General features: G+C 41.7%; 1 protein-coding gene and 1 pseudogene across 1 annotated transcript in view; both read right to left on the bottom strand.

Annotated features, from left to right (window-relative positions):
- The window catches only part of Ncoa2 (nuclear receptor coactivator 2), a 231,436-nt gene that overhangs the window by 187,066 nt on the left and 28,084 nt on the right, over window positions 1–16,286 (bottom strand). The gene's annotated exons all lie outside the window — the stretch shown is intronic.
- On the bottom strand, window positions 6,232–6,345 carry LOC114623882 (annotated as a pseudogene).

Genomic DNA, 16,286 nt, shown 5'->3' with positions numbered 1-16,286 from the left:
CTGACTTCAGGGTAAGCACAGACCAGAGTTCAAGTCTAAAACCTCACTTAAATTCAAATGCCTCTGTCACCATCACAGAAGGGGGGGTGGGGGAACAGGACTCTTGCCAGCCAGCTCTAAGCCAGTGAGAGGCTGCCTCTGCCCCCCCCCTCAGTTTGCCAACGCACACAAACATCTCTGAAAGACAAGAGCAATGCATTCTTCTCTAATTACAGCTCATTTTAAGTGTCACAAGGAATCTCTCCATGCATGTGATCCAATTAGCCTTATAATTTAGTTTTTAACAGAATACTTAAAGTAATGCTTTAAAGTAATCACTACTAGTCTGCTATGATTTAACTGCCTTTTAACTTACTTAATAGATATGTTTAAACATCTACTCTATTCCAAAGTACTTCAGGTGCTAGCAGTATGATCTCTCTTCACCGTGAGGTTAGTCCTATTGCTTTCTTTTTCTTGTTGAAAAGAAAATCCCCAATGTTCCGCAGGTTTCTGTGGGTCATGACTTGAGAATGAAACCAGTATTGTAGCTCTAAAGAAGGCTCTCTCACCATGCACACTGATGTAAACTACATAAAGCACCTTTCCTATGCCCACAAAGCTTGCAGGTATGTAACAAAACCAATTATGACATGTCAATTCTTTTAATTCTCCAATAGTATCCCAGTCATCCAAAACTGCCTGGGCTTCCCCCGTGTAACTCTACTAATTTTCTGTATACTTAAACACTTATTTACTGCCTATTACTGTGAATACACTGTGAAGTGAATGAGGTGTCCACAGTAAAGATGGGAATGGTTCAGAAAGTAATACATCTTAATCATGGACCAATGCACATAATAACTGAAAACCAAGCTTCCTCCAAAGAGTAATTATTATTGCTCTATGAAATACACTCTCATATTTCCTGTTCTCTTCTACATTTTTGTAAAATGATAAGCTACCTACAGCTCATTTTCCCTGGTCAAACAGGCTAGCCAGATGAACCTGGACTGTTGCTAATTAAACTTGGCTATGCTCTGTAGATGAAGCATTCACAGCAGGTTTGGCAGAGGCAGGTTTCCTTCTGCACATAATGTCAATATTACAGATCATCCAAACCACCCTAGACTGAAAACACCCTCCTATTTTAATGATGTGTTTACCTTTAAGAGCTACTTCTTCCCATTAGAACACATTAAGTTGTTGGACCCAAATTATTAAGGCAAACTATTCAGACAACTGCAGCAATCTGACTTATGGTTGAAATCAGAGAATTTATCACCAAGTTAGGTGAGCCAACCACCTTGATGTTTGAAGAAAAAAAACCTTTAATATTAACAGGAAGTTTTAAAAAAGCAAGTTGGTGTATAAAATGGAAAACCTGTTTTGGCAGAATTGGTGGAAGAGACCTTAAAATTTAAACAAAGAGCTTAACCATCTACAGGACAGGAAATGCAGGTCAGTGGGTCAGTGGGAGAAGGCTTGCCTAGTATACCCGAGGCTCTTTGTTCAATCTCAACATAGCCAAAATGCACGTCTCCTATGGGAGAATCTGAATAAGAGCCTGCTAGACTACGCTTTCTGCTGCCCACAGCTGAGGAGCCATGCCAGCAGCAGCCAGCACCAACCTCTTCCTTACCCCAACGCCAAGGTCACTGTGGTGTGAGCTCTACAACATAAGGAACAGTATGTGACCCTGCGTGTCATGGCCTAACCACATCTGGGGGTCTAATCACTCCAATGACCTTCAGGCATGCTTATAAACAGACTGGCTGAGTGTAGGTATGTGAGCACAACTACCTGAATGAACATTAGTTTTCTTTTTAATCTTCATTTCACACACTGCCTGCAAAACCCTGGCTCTGGATTCCGTGACACTTGCTGTAAGACCAAATGAAAACCATTCTCCTCCTCTCTAACCCCCAAAAGAAGTTACTTTACTTGGATCACTCTTCCTTCTCCTAAGGCTAGAACAGAGGTTTCTGCTATAATATCAAACCAATTCCAAAGTACAAAAAATAGGAAAATACACACTTTTCTTAGATTGGATTTTCATAATGACCTAAACTACAAAGTGACCTGAGTTATGCATCCTTCTTTTTAGAGTGATCAGAGGAGCAGGAGTCCCTCAGAAAGCAGCCTTTCCAAGACAGACAGACAGACAGACAGACACACACACACACACACATAAGGACAAACACACAACCACACAACTCCCTCCCTCTCCCTCTGCCCCTCTGCCCCTCCTCCCCCTTGCCTCAGTAAACCACATCATTAAAAAGAAAAAAAACAAGATGCAGGGCTGTAGCTTAGCAGTCGAGACAAGAGCTCTGTGCACAACCCAAGTACCACAGGAAACAGCATTAAGACAGGCAGAGAAGGGAGCAGAACTTCAGGGTCATCACCTACAAAGCAAGCTTGAGGCCAGCCTGAGTTACACAGACCATAAGTACAAAAGACAGAAAGGAAGGAAATTTAACAGTGTGTTCCTATTTAAGTACAAATCTAGGCAATGTCAGGGAAATATTTGCATCTCTTGGGTACTCATGAAGAGTTCAATGCTAAGGATAATGACAACAAGCTTGATCTACTAAAATTTCCTATAAAGAATGTTTGGAGAACAGCAATGTCTAAAAATAACAGAACTTCTGCTGAGATGTCTCCAGTTCAATCTGACTGTTCCTGGTGACCTGTGTTTTATCCATGAGACCATGATGCCAGAAGGACATCATGAGGGGACTGACTCCTGTAAGTTGTCCTCTGACCACCACACATGTACAGTGTCGTGTCTGCACCCATGTAAGCACACACAAGATTACATAAATAAATGTACATCTTTAAAAGAAAGTAACAGCAGTTTGCTTCAGAGTAGAAGGTGTATATCGTAGGTGGCAGATACTGGAAAAAGGGGGTGATTATTATCAGAAATTTGAGCAGTTCCAATATAATGAATTTATTTATGGGACAAATCAAGGCAATCAAAGCCTGCTGTAAGTAAAGGTGTTTGGCACAGATGTTGGTCCTCAAACTCTAGCATTGTCAGCTGTCTAATCCATACTGACACTGTGGCGATTAGCACACTGTCTATAATATTGTAAATGCAAATTCAACAAAATTAAGCTATTATATATTGAGAAATGAATGCTGATTGAGCTATCTGATGTACTTATCTCTATTACTATGTCAGCTGTATGTATGGCACATGGTCAAATCAGCCATGATCAATATTAAGAAGATTAAGCAAGGCATGTGTTGCACCTCACTAGTAAAACCACATAAGCCCTCCTCTAAAGGGGAGATGACTTTAAACATAAACCAACACGGAGTTTTCAAGGGCACTTCTGAAGACACACGTTCAGCCCCTATTTATTTACTGTGGCTCTACCACACCAAACACTATTCTGGCTCCTAGAGACCAAGCAATGAGTAAAATAACAGGAGAAAGAAACAAAAACTATGCCCACAGAATCCTTATTTGACTAGGGACGGAATCGTTTCCTGTCATACTCTAACTCCAAAACACTGTCTGAAGCCCTCAGCTAAAAAATGTCCCCAAACCATGCCCAAAGTCCAACAGAAAACCTGCCACTGACAGCAATGTCCAAGGACATATTCAACAATAACAGAAACACTGCCATACTGCATCTGAGGAAGGACTCATGTTCACATGGTCAGACCATCTACCAGACATCATGTTTACAAAGACGATGGGAGAGACTCGAAAGCCCTGTTTCCCTTGTACAAGGAGCTTTACTTCCAAGCGCTCCTGAAGCAGGAATGCAGTCGTCCACCAATGATGTTATAGCAGCCCAGCACCAGAGACCACAAGACCTCCCAAGAAAATACCACTTGCAAACTAAAAACTGCATAGAGACCACTGTTCAGATTTAAAATAGGAGCAAATAAAGGATAACATCTAGAAAATATCAAGCATTACATATTTCAATATGAAAGATGTGTTTAATTGTTGTAAGTAAATATCTTTCTTCCCCAAAAGTAAGGTGCTCATTGATTTTGGCTGCTTAACGTTTTAAAACCAGCAGAAACACTTAAGAACAGAAGGCAAAGGTTCGATATCAGTTGCCTGCTTCTCCTGGAAAAGGGTACAGGAGGGCCTTTCCCTCCGTAGATCCTTACTGAGGTGTTAGGATCCACAACCCATCACTGCACTGAGAACCGACTCATTGGAGCCACCTTCTCCCAGCCATGTCTGGCAGTCTCGGCATCAATCTACCTCCCTTGGGGTTATGTGCACTCACTCTCCTAAAGCAGTTCTTTCTGTACTTTATGAGTGTGCTGTGATCTACCTGTTCTACTGAAGGTAGAAAGTCTTGCTCAGTGTGTCCCCTTTGCTTGAAACATACTTGTCTTCTATTTCTGCTATCAATTCAGTTGTTCACTATGACAGCAATGAACAATCCAAAAGACTACAATACTCAGGACTAACAGTCAAGGACGTGAGGACTATGCAGCACTGAAAACCACACCCGCTACTGACAGAAACCAGAGACGGAACATGGGGAAACACCAGGACAAATACCCAAAGTCCACTACAGAGCCAGCATAGTTCCTGTCAAATTACAATGGTCTTTTTTTATAGAAATAGAGACAGATTCCTCAAATTCAGAGATGCCAGAATCCAAAATAATCAAGCAGTAGCATAAGGAAGCATAAGGAAGCAATGTTGAAAGACCTTCAGTACTCAGTCTTAAAACTGCACCAGGGCAGCTCAATCAAAACAATTGTAGTGGACACAGAGCAAAAGCAAGACTGGATGCCTGTGGCCAAATGACTTTCAACCCTGCCTGAACAGTCACACGGAGAGGAGAGGTGAGCCCCTACCTAGCTCCTACCTAATACAGGAACTCCCCAATCACACAGCTAAACACCTCTGCAAGCTCAAACATGGCTCTAAAAGCAACAAACTTAAATTAAACTTACAACAAACTTAAATTAAAAGTGATTATTTATCAAAAGACAGTCCTGAGAAGATAACAAATGATCACAGACTCGGTTGAGTGTCTAGGACAAGCAAATGTTCCACCTTGAGGCGGGATTGTAGGGAAAACCTACTGCACATTAAACACAGGAGCAGCAGTCCACGCTAAGCAACTGACCCATCCAGAATCGAGCAAACCTTAGTACACTTTTGATGCCTCCAAAGTCAGCTTAGCACCACCGAGGAGGAAACCACAACACCTGAGTTAGAACTGTCATGAACAGAGAGAGGATCAATGAGATTGAAGTGTGCTGCACAGCCATGAGTCTGCAGACAAGCTGCATATAATCCAAGCAGTTAGCATACTTTTCTGGTACAACTTACTGAACATTCACTGTTCATGCCTTTATCTCATCTTGCAAGTTACTAAAGTCCCAAGACAAAACACATAAATTGCAAGCCGCCCTACCATTCACTGTGAATTTAATTAGTAGCAAAACCAGAACCCTTGCATTTAAGGGTAGCTCATTACATATCGTTAAGAGGCCACTAGAAGCCTTGATGCCCTCCCTCATCATCCCAGCCAGCCCATCCCTAGCTCTATTAGTCAGGGTTCTCTAGAGTCACAGAACTTACAGGATGAAATATATACATAAATTTCGTGTGTGTGTGTGTGTGTGTGTGTGTGTGTGTATGTAATTTATTGGAATGACTTACAGGCTGCAATCCAACTAACCCAACAACAGGTGGCTGTGAATGGAAAGTCAAAGAATCCAGTAACTGCTCAGTCCAGTGAGGCTGGGTGTTTCAGTAGTCCTGTGTATAAGGTGGAATCCGAGGAAGAAGTAGGTTCCAAAAGATGTGCTGGTACAGTGAGTGCAAGCAGATAAGGAATGAGCAAACCCTTTCTTCTTGCATTCTCCTTACACAGGCCTCCAACAGAAAGTGTGGCCCAGCGTAAAGCTGTGCCAAAAGATCTGGATTACAGGCATGTGCCAACCCACCTCAAGATCTGGATCAAAAGCCTATGTCTTACAGGCTCAAGATTCATGTTGTCTTCCTGTCTCAAGATCTCAATCACAGGTGTGCCCATATTTCTGGACTGTAGTTTGTTCCAGATATAGTCAAGTGACAACCGAGGATAGCTGTGGTACTAGTCATATGCCAGTAAAGCCAGGTTTGCTAGTTCCCTCTCCATGTGAACAGAGAACTGGACTATCTCTGCCAACTAAGATATTACTTATGGATTACTATCCCAATGTGCACCCAAGCCAAACATGTCATTTAAATAATAAAGATTAGCATTTTTTAAAAGTATGGGATGCTTTTGATGACACAAATTTGTATGTCATCCTTGTGTGGGAGGCATGCTAATCACCTCTGTATTGTTCCAATTTTAGTATATGTATTGCTAAAGCAAACACTAAAGAAAAACCTTTTTAAGAGTCAAGTTAAAAAATAGTAATTCAAAATGTTATCTAAAACTGCTCTGGTTAAGTAAGATCCTGGAGCCTGATCTTATGTTCTTAAGAGATTCTAACACTAACCTACCCATCACTGAACACTGTCTGTAGAGGAAATGTTTACATGAAAACTGAAAACTGGAGCTTCATCAAAATTATTAAATAAAAAAATATAAATAAAACTGTTGTTAGAAAACCTAATTTGGGGTTAATGATTTAGCTCAGTGGAAGAACAACAGTAAGTTCGAGGCCCTAGATTTGATCTCCAGTAGGCAGCAAGGGGTGCTTAATTTACTTTAAATTATGTGTACTATATTTAACTCCTTGAGAAAAAAATTGAAGACTTGCTATATATATATATATATATTCAAAAATATTTTGTTTCTAGATTTCTCTTATAATTTATCTTAGAGGGACTTTAAAACCAAACCCACCATTATTACAAAATCTCCAACAGTTTAATTATGCATAAACATACTTCTAAATGTCCAGTCTCCAAACAGAATGCCAATATCTGTGAAGTGCATTCCTTCATCTAAAGGAGCAGTGAGTCCATTCAGAGACCTCGTGACGGTCAAGTAGGAGTTAATGAGAATCAGAAACACATCTTTCAGAAGAACCAAAGGAAATAGTAACTTCTAGAAAATTCCAAGTATTTTAACCAAAACCCAGAACATACCGAATTTTAACAAGCATGTGGGCCAGCTTAAAGCTCCCACTTTCAGTACCTGACGGAGACAGCATGGCTCTCTCAGAGCCCATTAGCACTGACACAAAGGGGCGGAGTTTCCGGCACATATTTACTATATTACGCAAAAAGATACAATTTACAGATTAGATATCTAAACAGAACAGATTTGTGAAGCAGAGGGTGACTGTGTGAGCAGAAAGTGAGAATGAGGAAGTGGGAGACCAAGGAAAGCTATCAATCAAAACTGTGGCTCAACAATCAGACTTAGCGGCCTTTCTCTGGAAAGGCGCCGGCATTTAGTTTAAAAGTTTCTTTCCAAACTTCTGTAGTTTATTGAACAAGAACAGTAAACAAGTTACAATTTGCCACAAGCCCATTTGTAGGTGTTAACCCAATATGAAATGAAAATTTATGTCAGACATTTAGGAGATATAATACTTTTCTGTTACGGTGCTAACACAAGACAATCCAGAGTGGCATCAAGAGGCAGGCGTGGAGACTCGAACCAGCTGAGTGCTCACATGCTTCAACAGAAAATGTGAGCACAGACAGCGCTCCTCAGGTACAAAGCTGCACCAGGTAAGCCTTTCCAACTGGTGACCAAGTACGTGCTCTCTCAAAGGCCACACCCCAACAAGCAAGAGCTCATGGCAGCTTTATGACAGAGACAGCGAGACTTCCTGGGGTGTGACTGTACTCTGGAGTACCGTCTACAGTAAGAACACTTAACTAACACTCCACAGTCAGGTGCACATTCACACTGCAGAGAGGACTTGGGCCAGGGTTGCCAGTCTAAGGGTGAAAGCAGGGTGACTAAAAAATACAGTAAAATTTCTAATTGTATACACTCATTTCTAAATAGCTTATTATAAACATTTGTCAAAGTTTGCAATTTTACACTTACAAAGTTGATGTATGTACATATATAGACATATACACATACATACATATTATGTGTATATTATTTACTACATTATATATTTTTATATATTGTATTATATTTAGTAAAAATATAATTGCATTATTTAATGCTCAAAAGAAAGAAAATACTGGTTATGATCTAGAGTACTCCAGAGACAAAATGTTCTCTATCTTATTATAAATATCATCTTTGAGCCAGGCATGGTGGTTCGCATCCCTAATCCCAGCACTCTTTCAGAGGCCAGCAGATCTGTGAGTGTGAAGCCTCCTAGTCTACACAATGAATGACACACAGGCCAGACAAGGCAACATTCCAGACTCAGAAAGCAAACAAGTATAAAATGTTCCTTCCACAACGGAGACGACATACAGTGCTGGTCGGACAACAATGAACAGGCACGAAGTGGAGGAGCCTCAAGGACTGCTGTGGAAATGAGGGAGAGCACTAGATGACGATATATGGCTGACAACCCAGAGTCCCAGCACAGAAGGCACGAGGGCCAGATCTCCAAGACCAGGAAAAATATGGACAGAGGGAGAGCACTGTGCTAGCTGTTAATCCAAGAGCACAGGAAAAGGAGTGCTCACCTGAAACATTTCGAGTTTCACTGTTAGTGCTAAAGAGAGAAGGGCTGTATCTGAGGGCAAAACTGCACACTTCTAAACAGTCGTGGGGCCACACACGGAGGAGGTAAGACTCGGGACCACATCCGTGGGTCACCGTCTCCCAGTCCTCTACTGTTCTAGGCCCAGTAACACTACAACATGAGCACTGCTGAGTGTGCTGAAGGCTGACCAAATATTCTGACTCAGCCAGGCAAGCCCTATAAACTGACAGTTGTGCCTCAGTCTGCTCGTGCGGACAGTGTGGGTCTTACCATTTCCATCTGGTGCAAGTCTAAAAGGGCTTCATGACAAGAAGCTGAACAGTGCATTTACTCAGTAACACCTCATGCTGCCCTGAGCCTTTCTAGCTTTGCTTTCCATTTTAACATACACTTGAGACATCAGTATTTGGTAGAGATATGTAATAGTTGCTTACCAAACAACTGGAAAAACTATATTTGTTTCAACCTAATAAAAATGTAGGAACAGACACAATATTGTAGACAGGCACAGCAAACCTAGGACTCAACATAAAAACCACTCTTGTAAATCTCTAACTCAAAGCCAGGTTCTACTTCATGTTATTCTCAGCTTTATCTTCAACAAGACTGCAGGCATTCTTTTAGAACAGAATTTTCTGTATTTCCAGAATGTTCACCATGAAATTCCAAGCAAATGTCTTCCAAATGTGTTGGGTTCCACATGCACGCGGACAGAAGCTACACAGGTGCCAAGACATGGGGATTTCCTTCAAAATGGAAGGAAAAGTGGGGGGGGGAGGGGTGTGAGGAATGCCAACAAAAAACAATAAAAAGGATTAAAAAAAAAAAAGTATTCGGCAAAACCATGAGGTAAAAGGACTGGGTAGACCCTGAGCCACCCCAGGTCCACAGGTACCTTCATTTAGTGACAGAACAATGGGAGACAGGGAAAAGTGACTACTAAGTGGCAAACTAGTCCACCAGTATGGAGACTCCTAAACAACATCCCACCAGGAGCAGAGGCCTTAGTTTACCGTCACCCATACTGCCCTTCCCTGGCTTCATCAAGCTGAATTTAGACAGAGCTCCGAGACCCTACGAGCGCCTCTTGCCACAGCGCTCCCAGGGCAGGCAGTGGAAGAGACACTGTCTCCACAAGTGGAGAAGTTGGAGGACTGAGGTAGGGTACGGGGTGGCCAAAAGAGGTTTTTAAAAATAAAGAAGGAAAATACTTCGTAACTCTCTCCAAGACTACACTATGGTACTAAACAAATTTTCAAGAATTTTCAATCTAAAAAAGTTTCCTTAAGCACTCTATTCAGTATTATATATCTAACACCTGTGTTTGTTTAAAAAAAAATACAAAAGCCTACAAAGTTATGTAGCCTTTTTTAACTTGGAGCCAAGGCTGTGTCATGGGCTTGTCTTGCAAACTACATGGATGTGGATGGCTGAGGCAGGCAGGGCTCCAGTCCAAAGGCTGCCTGGGATACAGGAGCAACTTAGACCTGACTAAACACGGGAAGTAAAAAGCAGGGTAGGGGTGGTAAGGGTGGTAGGGGTGCACACCTTCAATCCCAGCACTTGGGAGTCTAGGCCAGCCTGGTCTAAATAGTGAGTTCCAGGACAGCCAAGGCTGCACAGAGAAACCCATCTCAGAAAAACCAAGTGTGGAGCGCTGCTTAAAGGTGGGATGTTTGCCTAGCGGGGCGCCAAGCTCCAGTACTTCATGTGGAAGCTTGGTGTACTTACTAAATCCTGGAATTCAGATCTTTAGGCAAAGACAGCATTCCCAGGAAATCCCAAGTAACCCCAATTGAGACTCCAATTTTGCAGAGGCTAGTCAAAACAGACTCTATCTCACAGAAGAGGCCTCTTACCCCTAGAAACACTGTGAAGGCAGGACTCCCAAAGATTGCCAGGAGTGGCTATACCCCAAATCTATGTGCAGTGACCACGAAGGAGCCTCCCAAGGCAGAGTGGGAGCAGCTGTCCACATCACATCAAACATCTGGCCTTCAGACGCTCCACCCATGCTTGCATACAGGGTTTTTAAAAATCCACAAGTGACTGACAGCCTAGGCTCCCTCCCCTGTCACAGTGACCTTGTTTCAGGGGCTGTGTCTCATTAGGAGACACTGAACACTGTTTTGAAATTAAACAAATTCAAAATAACAGCATTTGTAAGACTAACATGAGAACTTGCATTCCGATTTCTGAAGCACTGTGGGAATAAAGCATTAATTGCTACTGTTTCCTCTCTTTTGTCCTCAGGAGGTGGACTACATTTCGACACACAGTGAAAGACTACCAACAGAGTAATAGTTACCCCATAGCATACATAAACACTGCTGCTGCCAGTGTGTATAGGATGATAATCAGTGTTCCAGCTTTTAGGGAGAACTAGCCCCTGCCACAAACAGCTTCAAGTTAAATGCCTGATTATCATTTTCCATGTAGTAAATGGTACCATTCAAAATGTTAGAAAATTCTCAGTATAATAATTATAAATCTAAATGCTAAAGATGTTTTAAGACCTACTTTCTAAAAGTAAGTTAAAAAAAAAAAACTATTACAGGGAAAGCTTGCTGAGATAAAAGTGAGCCTGTGTAAGCCGGGCCTTCAGGAAGAGACATGAGGGTCTTCAGGTGGGTCAAATGCACATGCACACAAGCATGGTCTCGGGTCTGAGGATACTACAGTGCCAACTCCAGCTCTTCAGGTCTGTGTGAGTTCAGTGCTCTTCCACATTGCCCACAGTATGACTGCATTAAGAAGAGAAACTCTGGACATCACTACAGACTACAGAATCACAAGTGAAGACCGATAAGCCTCTGTTCTTGCTCTATTTCCAGATGAGGACTAGGAAGTATGACAATTGTCCAGGGTTTCACAGTGCTGAGGACAATACAGAGCCTGACAGCCTTTACACCAAACAGCAGGTAAAGAGGGTTAACAGCAACAATGTAAGATGTGAGGCTGACAGACGCTCCATGGGGTCATTCTTCTCAGAGGTAAGACAGGAGCAAGGCTTAGACAGGACATCACTCTACACAGCACGCCCTCAGCAAGCGCAAGTCTGGTGTGGAGCTATGCTGACTTGAGGGATAGCTGTGGAATTCTCTAGGCCAAGACATTCCCCAACAGGCAACTCAGAGGACACAGATAACCTGCTAGGCAAGCAGGAGAAAGTTTTACAAAACTTCATCTCTATGGGAAGTGAAGGTAAACAGGAAACCAAAAGAAGTGAATGGATGGGAGAGAAACACAGCTATTACCTATATTTTTACAACAAGGAAGAACTGGGCCTGCTAGACTGCTCAGCAGGTAAAGGGTTAAAGGTAGTGGCTACCAAGCCTTGGGACTGAGTGCCATCCCTGACTGTCTCAGACTATCCTCTGATCTCAATGAGCATGATGCATTGCAACACCACAAATAGCGGCACGAACATGCTTGCAATGCCTACACACACACACACACACACACACACAAAATAATGACTTCACTGATTTCTTTCTTTTAAGAATTTGCGACTGAAGCTAAAGCAATCCATTTCAATATCCCTGATAGTCATCAATTCCATTTTTCTTACAATGTTGCCAAAGTCTAGTGTGAGTAAGGTTCTAATAGCTTACTATAACCTTTCACTGAGTTCAAGTATCACATAATAAATTCTACTGATATGGTAATTAGGAAAGTAGTCACTGGCCTGAAGCGCTCATAAGGAAAACGCCAGAGTGCATTTTACTAAGTCCCTTTCTAGTCATCGACCCTTCCCAAACAGCAATCCTGTCTGTCACTCCCTGAGGCAAGATCTGCTTTCGTTTTCTTTCTTTTTTTTTCCCCAATTTTTTTTTTTCTGATAGGGTCTCATAGTCTCATATAACCCAAGCTGGCCTTGAACTTGCTATTAATAATAGCACAGGATAATCTTGGGTCCACCTTCCTCCCCACTTCTGAGTGCTAGGATTATAGGCATGTACCACTATACCCAGTTTATGACGTGCTGGGGATCGAACATGCCTCTCCACAATCAAGCACTCTACCAACTGAGCTACATCCCTAGCCTGCAAATTCTATTTTTCATGTGTCCTGTAAATCTACCATATAAAACAAAATCAGTATCATTGCTATAATGGCCACTGAACTACATAAAACAGTGACTCACTAGATGTCTTCCAAACTCTATCATGACAGTCCTCCAGGGACAAGGACTTTACTTACCCTTCCGGGTCCTGTCACATTAACTATCCCTCAGTATACATTTACCACTTCCTTTCTATCCCTTCATATGTGGCAGTATTACTAAAACAATAAGCTTAAGCAACAGTTTGAACATGTTGTAACATTCCTATCGCTAACAACTGGGGAGATTTCCTGGAGACTCACAGCTCATTTGACACACTGAAAGATTATATGTAGATTCAATTGTAACTCAAACAGTTTAAACATAGTTAGAAAATACTCATTTAAGAAATCCTTAGTATACCGGTTCTTTGATAAAATTGAATGTGTAATTGAGTGTATAAAATTGAACATACACTAACATAAAATGAATATATCAGCCCTGATTAATCTGGTTTTCTAAGTCTAGATTTCTTTAAAGTTTGTTCATCTTTGACAGCTCTCTAAAAATCTCCTTCCAGGCCAGGTGAGGTGATATGGAACTGAAATGCCAGCAGTCCAGAGGCTGAAACAGGAGGATAGCAAGCTGTAGATATGTCTAGAGTACAGTGCAGACCCTATTTCAAAATCAACAGCAGACAAATGAACAAAAGGGAGTATTAGAAACATGGTACCAAAATAACTCCTATGAGACTGGACCAGTAAAGTGTGATTTACTGGAGCTCAGTTTGTGTTAGGGCAGCATACGTAACTAATCCACTGTATCCTGTACCCTGGTTGGCTCTTGAGGACAAGAGCAGAGAACAAAACACCTTTACCATCATCAGGTGATTAGGCTGAGGTAGTGCCAACCACTCCGCAGAGAAGAGCCCTAGAGCAGTGGTCCAACAACCCTTTCACAGAGGTTGGCCAACACCATCAGAAAACACTGATACTTATATTATGGTTCATAACAATAGCAAAATCATAGCTAGGAAGTAGCAACGAAGACATTGTTATGGCTGGAGGTCACCACAGCAAGAGGAACTGTATTAAAGGGTTACAGCAATACAAGTTTGGAAACCACTGCTGAAGAGGCTGACGTTAGAGGCGTAAACAAGATTGGGAATCTGTTTTGTGTAGACAGATCTCAGGCCCTATATTACTGTGTCTGCTCTGCTACGGAGTGAAAAAAGAAACTGTAAAATACAGACAGAAACCACTCAGTGTTCTTACAGGTCTGCTCATACAGTGCAAAGTGCAGATAGTGTTAGAGATTAAGAAAAACTGCCTGTCAGAAAATCCCAGGCTTCCTCTCCTGAGACACTCCAAATGTATTCCTCCCTGTGTGAGGAAGTTATATTTCAAATAACAGTAACTGTGAAATATGCACCTTTATTGTACACCTAAGTACATACTTCAATAGAGTCTCACTGTTAAGTAAACAAGGTGGACGGCTCTTGTGATCCCTGCACTTGGGAGGTAGAAACAAAAGCATCAGGCGTTCAAGGCCGACCACAGTCACACAGGGAATGGAGCCAGACTGGGATACATGAAACCCTATCTCAAAAAACAAACAAACAGAATCTGCTCTAATAGGAGAAAGGAGGGGTGAGGTGGCTAGAAGCCCGCCCCAAGCTGTCAGAAGCCTGTGACAGCAAGAAGTCAGGGAAGAGTCAAATAAAGCATAAGATCTGACCAGCAACACTCAAGAGGAATTGAGAGGTAATTTAAAATTTAAAAAACAAAAGCTTTGCTAGCTCGTGTAAAGCTCATCTCCATGCCAACACAAGAAAGGGGAGGGGCCTCAGTGCTGGGAGGCAGAGGAAGGAGCTCTGTGAGTTCCAGGCCAGCTTTGGTTATAGAGTAAGAACTCGTCTCAAAAACAAAATAAAATGTTACAAAAGCTAAATAAATGCATGTTGTAAGTAACGATATATGTTATTTATGTTGTTGCAACAAAAATAAAGATAAGCGTAACCATGTGCTAAGGTGATAAATTTTGAAATGCATTATTTATTATAAAGATATATAATAAAAGCACAGAACAATCTAGAATTCTTCACAATATACTTAAGACAGCAATATCAAATGTACAAAAGCAGTACTAAGGCTTATAAAACGTCTAGTGCGCATACTAAGCATGGTCTTGTTTTTAACCTACTAATCACAAGTACTGCAAGAACATTTCAGTCAGAAAGCAGGAGAACCCGCTGCAGGCTCCCACCAGACCCGACCTGAGACGGAAACTCCCTTTCGTTTTTGGCAATCATCACAGGAACCTCTGAGAAGTCTAGTCTAACCCCAGAGCTTTCTAAGGAGTTGGTGTTAAACAGTAGAGTCTATTAATAGTAAACAAATAAAATCCAGTGGTTAACAAAATATAAATATTCACAAATATACTGTATATCTGTGCAAGTCTTTAATATTAAAGTATTATGAAAAGTATCAGGCTAAATCACATTAACAATATAAGTCAACCTCACCAAAAAAGTAGAAAATCAGTGAATCAGATACTGAATAGGCAAGAAAAGCAAAACAACAAAAAATATAACCCAGACATATGAGTACATTCATTTTAAAACCTTACAGACAAAAAAAAAAAATCCAAACAATTTAAAACAATATTTCGCTGGGCAGTGGTGGCGCACGCCTTTAATCCCAGCACTTGGGAGGCAGAGGCAGGCAGATTTCTGAGTTCGAGGCCAGCCTGGTTCCAGGACAGCCAGAGCTATACAGAGAAACCTGTCTCAAAACAACAACAAAAACAAACAAACAATATTTCTGGAACCTAGGATCTGTTCTAAAATTTTCAGAAGCTCCAAGATTATCTGTCCATAGAAAACATCTACCAAAGCTCTGTTGTTAGAAAAGGGGAAGGAATCAGTACACAAGCTAGAAGGGAGTGCGGAGTGTCCAGAACTGTTAAGACCAGTTAGAGATCATGTAGAGTAATACACCCTTTAGGTTCCCCAAAAACACCCCTAACCAAGTGCCACAAATACTAATCTAGGTAACTCTGTGATTTAACTGAGGCCATGTGTATAGGCTGGGGACGAACGGCGTCCACCTTACATAAAGCAACCAACACCGGTGGATATCACACTTGTACACAAGATGGGTCCATTATCAGACAACAAATGCACACCAAACAGGTGGTGTGCCACAAACACAGGCCACGCCACCATTCCAGATGGCTCTCTCTCCACTCCAGCCTCGAGCAACATCCGTCTCATGTCTGCTGCTCCATCTCTCTTGCTCTAGCTCTGAAGTTTCAGAGAAAAAGACAAAGTGTGTGCTCTGCTTTCTTTTACACAGCATCCGTATGAACCCATCCATAGGACTGTCACCTTTCTCCCTTACTGCTTCCTTTTACAGCTTAACAGGATTCCAGTGAGTGAATCCCCCCATGGACGGACACTTGAGCTTCTCCTGTCTCTGATAGTATAAATAAACCACTATAAACATTCACACACAAAGTGTGGTGGGCAGATGCTTATATCCTGAGAAAAACACTGAGCAATAAGCCAAGTGTCTTCTGCACTACAGACACTTTCTAAGGAGCTGGCAAACTGTGGCAGCATCTAGTTGCCTCTCTT

This window comes from Grammomys surdaster, unplaced genomic scaffold (assembly GCF_004785775.1).
Source record: "Grammomys surdaster isolate TR1022 unplaced genomic scaffold, NIH_TR_1.0 64, whole genome shotgun sequence".
NCBI classification, from domain to species: domain Eukaryota; kingdom Metazoa; phylum Chordata; class Mammalia; order Rodentia; family Muridae; genus Grammomys; species Grammomys surdaster.
Note: the sequence above shows the minus strand (reverse complement) of the source record. Positions and strands in the feature narration are given on the sequence as shown.